Genomic DNA, 5458 nt, shown 5'->3' with positions numbered 1-5458 from the left:
TTAGCTGTTCTGTCGATCTGTGTCATTCTATCTATCTTATTAACCATAAAATAACTAAAGGAGGAGAATTGTAATGGTTGAGATGAGCTTTGGGGATTATCTCTGATTTTTATTTTTTCCTGTTTTCTTCTTTATCCACATCAACCCAAGCAGTTTCTGCTCTCATCTAGCTTTGTTAAAAAATTTTTTTCAATCATACAAGAGGGTTAGATCAGTGAAAGAGGGCTTACAACTACTGTTCAGTGTTCTTTTCTCCGAAAAGCTGTCTGGGATACCAGGTATTTGCGATCTGTCCTTCAGAAATAAGCACCAAGGGCTTACGCCTTCACTGATTCTGGATCACATAGAAAATTACAAAAACACTTGTTTATCCATTAGGAATCCCCACAGCATGAAAAATAACAAGCAGTCTCTGAGCAGAACCAGTCTTCTCTGTGGCCTTAGGTGGGGCATCCCATCTGGGATGGAGGTGATTCTTGGCTGTCTTCCCATTTGGGCAGGATCTGATACGTGAGTCTGTGTGTCATTCAGCATGTCACCCAAGCTCACCACGTAATACATGTGTTTTCAAAATGTTATACCAGGAACAAAACAGTGTGGATTGCTTGACTTGCATGGGTTCTCAGAATTTCTCCTCATCTCTTTCTGTAGGTATTTTCCCCAGATCGTGGCTTGATTTCTAATAATTATGCTCCAAGCCAATTGTTGTTAAGCTTGAATTTCAACAAAAAAAGCCCTCATGACCACTTGTCTTTGTTGGCTGTGCTCAGTGTACAGGAGTCTACTGTGAGACACTCTTGGGAGGTAGTGGGTCAAGGTCACTGCTAGGGACAGCATGGCCTAACGGTGGCGCCCAGGCTCTGGAGTCAAAATGACTTCAGCTTGAATCCTGGCTTCAACATTTAACAACTATGTGATATTGGACAAGTTACCGCCTAAATCCACGGCTTCCTCATCTGTAAGATGGGGCTAATTAGTAGTTCTAAACTCAGAGGGTTGTTAGGAGAATTCATTGTAAGTGCTCAGGAAATGTTAATTCTTGTTGATACAGCTACTGTTGATAATATCCTTGCATCTTGGATGAAATTGCCTGGAAGTTGCCTTAGAGCCCAGGATAGTTCTAGATCAGAGCTGGAAAGGCTGGGGTTAAAGTGCAGTCTGGGAGTTGAGGCCACGAACGAAGGTGAAGGAATCCAAAGCCTCATCAGTGGTGTCAACGTGTCTGAGGAAATAGGTGAGGGTTGGACCTAAAGTTTAGACGAAGGAGACTCTGAGACGGGGAACTGGCATATTTCCAGCACTATTCAGGAAGGGAGGTATGGAGCGTTTCTGATCTGTGGAATAGAGGAGTTTTCCCTCCAGGCCCCTTCCTTGCTGAGTCCGCAGGCTGATAACAGATTCAACTTCCCAGGAACCCTGAAATTGGAAGAGCGGTAACTAGACAGAATGTGTATATTTTAGCAACCAGGAGGAATGATGGCTCTTACTATAAATAGTCATTCTGCTTTATTCCTCAGCCTCTTGTGAGCTAAAAAAAAAAGTCATGAATTAGTACCCAAAGGCTAATCTTTTTTTTTAATGTTTATTTATTTTTGAGAGAGAGAAGGAGAGTGAGTGTGCACACACACACAAGCGGGGGAGGGGCAGAGAGAGGGGGACAGAGGATCTCAAGTGGGCTCAGAGCTCAATGCTGGGCTCAGACTCACAAACCCTGAGATCATGACCTGACCAGATGCTCAACTGACTGAGCCACCCGGAGGCCCCACTAATTGATCTTTAATACCTATACCCAAAGAAGATGCTGACAATGTGTTTGGACTTGGGAGGCTTGAGTCTGATAGAAAACTGCATGCTATCTCTGAAGATTGCACACTAACTTTCAAAATAAGAGATTATTTTTATAAAGAAGAATCCATACTACGGAGATGAACCGAAAGATAATTTTGATGATTAATTGGGAAATTATAAGAGGTCTACTTATTCTGTGTGTTCTGAGTTGGCCCACTTAATGGATCACTCTTGGTTCAAATGTTAAAAAAGTATCACGTTGGGGGCACCTGGGTGGCTCAGTGGTTAAGCGTCTGACTTCTGCTCAGGTCACGATCTCACAGTTTGTGAGTTCGAGCCCCACATCGGGTTCTGTACTGACAGCTCAGAGCCTGGAGCCTGCTTTGGATTCTGTGTCTCCCTCTCTCTCTGCCCTCCCCCACCCCCCACCTCGTGCTCTCTCTCTCTCAAAAATAAATAAAACATTTAAAAAAAAAAAGAGTCATGTTGGCAGATGTTCAGAGCTTGTGGACTTGGCTCCTGAACTACCCTTTTCATTGGTGATTCCCATTCCTCCTCTTGACCACCTAACTGGACATCTTTCCATCCCTCTCTGCCTCCTGCTGTAAATGATGCATGTATTAAGTGCTTTCTAGGTTTCTGAGATTTGACTCTTCAGGATCACTCTTGCTTCTTTTTATCTTGATATAGTTATACCTCCTAAAAGATGACTTTTCCAACCCAGAGCCCCTTCCCTATGGAGACCTGCTCAGACAGCCCCAGCCAGGACGAGTCCTGTTTTGTGAGCACCTTAAAAACACCAGAAGGCTCCTGGGTCGTGGGGGGAAGTTTACAAGAGTACAAAGGGGACTTTGGCTCACGCATCCATCCAGACTTAAACTTACATGACTTTAAAAGTATAGAAAAAGTGTAATTCATGCTTAATGAAAAGAGCTTTGAGAATAAATACAGTAACTTGGTGGTGGGACAAGGTGATGCCTTGAATCAGCACTCATAAGGACTCTCATACATGTCTTTAAGCCCTTCCTAAATACATGCATAATTTTGTACATTTTTTGCCCATCTGGAAAAGTTTATTGGCTTTGTTTTCATCTGAAAATGGTAGATTCACCTATTAGAACCCTAGAGTTTACAGAAGTGCTTTCACCTACAGGAATTCATCCGATCTTCCCCAACACCATGTATTGGCAGGTACACCCACGGTTATCTAGACTTTGATGGTAGGAGTCTAGGGCTGCTGTCCTTTTAGGGAGTATTTGATTCTTTTTTGGGTAGGGAAAGGGCACACTCGCTAAGATGGACCAACACACCATAAAAAAAACGATTTATTTATTTATTTTACTTTATGGGTATACAGAGAAGTCCCATGCAGTACTGTATTGAACAATGCTGCTTTTATCTGGAATAGCACTATCTAGAACCATCCTAAAGACTCAGTGTTATAGGAAAGGCCACGTCCTAACAGGAGCTCTCAGGATCTCTAGCATCTTTAGAAGGCAGAAAGGAGCTCGAGATCAAATCTGCCATGAGTTGTGTGCTAACACGCTTCTCTAAAGAGCTATGGCGTTGGTTCTTTGGTGTTGTTTTGTTTTGTTTGTTTGTTTGTTAGCCTGCGCCCTGGATTCCACAGGCCTGGGTTCAAGTCTTTGTTCTCCTATGACATTTTTGGCAAAGTCCCCAAATAAAAGTATCAACCTCATAGGGTTTCTGTAAAGATCAGATGAGATAATAAGCTTTGTAAACTATAAAGTATCGTATAAATATGAAGATTTATAGGAGGCTCCAAAGTTGGTCCTATTTCGTCAAAAATTGGCGCATGGTTCATTTTTTATTTATTTGTTTTTTAAGATTTTTCAAATTTGTGCAAGTATGTTATGTATGTATTTAGTGAGAGGGCACATGAGTGAGCAAGGGGCAGAGAGAGAGGGAGAGAGAATCCCACGCAGGCTGCGCACGGTCAGGGATCGAGCTCACCCAGTGTGGGCCTTGAACTCAGGAACCATGAGGTCATGGCCTGAGCCAAAGTCAGGTACCTAACCAGCTGAGCCACCCAGGTAACCCTGGTTCAGTTTTTTGTTTTTTTTTTTTTAAATGTGAGTAGATACAAATGAAAATTAAAGCAGTTCTCCAGAAAGTATAAATGGTTTAGCCAAAGACTGGGTTTGGCTCTGGATTTAAGGTCCTCAGAATTCTGCCTCTCATCTACCCTTAAGTCTATTTTCTCAAAACTCGATAAATCCCGTCTTCAGTAGACTGGTCTGCACACTCCTCAGGCACATCCCTCATGTACAAGTCGGCTGAGTCCCTGGGATATTAGGTGTCGCAAAGAAGACACCGTATGAGTCATATAACAATAGAGCTGAGCAAGAAACACATCAGAATGAAAAGCCACGGGGGATCCTCTGAGAACCGACGGTAGCCGCCCAGACAAGCCTGCAAACCGAAGGCCAGCCCTGGCCTGCTGCGGAGTCCTCTGTTTCAAAGAACACCAGACAGCCAGCTTCCAGGACTATGTGTCTCGAGGATCTCTTAAGTGTGTATTTCCCTAAGAGGCTTGTTGACTGGACCCATCCAGGTGTATCCTGTTCACTGTGTCTGGAAGTAAACGCTCAGGGAAATGGAAGTTCCAGAAGTGAGGAATGAGCAGGCTGGTCAAAGGGGAGGGTGCTCGTTGGGACACAGGAGACCTGAACTTACTTCCTTTGAGTTACTGTTCTTTTTCTGGATGTCCTCGTGGGTGCATTTGCAAAACAAGAAGGGCTGGATGGGAAGGACCCTCCTTAGGGCCTTGCCAAATTGCATGCAATACATCTCTGCTTTGCAACAGGTAATTTTCTATCACCGAATCACAGATGTTTCTGATCAAGTTTTATGAGTTTCTCTCTTCTATTTGAGGGTCACCAAAAGTCAGGGAAATTCTCTGAGGTATTACCGGGAGGGATGGTGAAACTGTCTCACTATCGTTGTCGTCTCATTATCGTTGTCTGCGTTTCTTCTTCCCAGACTCGCGAAATTAATTAGCGGGGTTACTCTTAGGTGGTAGCCAACCTGAGAGCGTTTCAGAAACGTCACGAAGCTCCGGGATGGCAACGAACTCCCCAGCGGCCCGCAAACTTACCCCTTGGCTCTTTTCCCTTGGGCTGTCTCTGTCGCCTGTGAAAATACAAAGAGTCTGAGAACAGCTAGCACGCTGCGTCCCTGCTAGCGAGTTAGAATAAGTGATCTCCTGCCATCCTTCCCCCCAGCTGGAGAAACGGCCACACAAGGGAATTGTTTAGGTAGGCGAGGGGCATGATGGAAGGCACTGTGCCGAGGGCCAGGAGGTCCCGCCTTGGAGCAGCCTCTCATGGGGCCAGCGCCTTGCCCCGGTGAGCCCTTTCCTGTGAGGGCTGGGGACAAAGCGAGGTGCCCTCTAAGATCTTGGAAATAATGCCAGCAAATTGCTCTCTAGGTGTCAAATAGAAGATCAGCCCCTCGTAGATCAGAGTAGAAATATACACGTGGAAGAGGTAACCAGGCTGCAAGGCCCATGGTGCTCATAACCGGTGGTGCGCTGGCTGACGCTGAACAACCAGCTCTCTGGGGTGGGGGGGACAAACCTGATTTGTAATGTTGGCCCGTTTCTCTGGTATAAATCCTCGCACCGTGGCTAATTTCAAGCTGCCGGTGT

This window comes from Lynx rufus, unplaced genomic scaffold, assembly GCF_022079265.1.
Source record: "Lynx rufus isolate CCGP_SWC_20201006 ecotype Redwood Valley unplaced genomic scaffold, mLynRuf1.p SCAF_9, whole genome shotgun sequence".
Lineage (NCBI taxonomy): Eukaryota > Metazoa > Chordata > Mammalia > Carnivora > Felidae > Lynx > Lynx rufus.
This window is presented reverse-complemented; position numbering follows the sequence as displayed.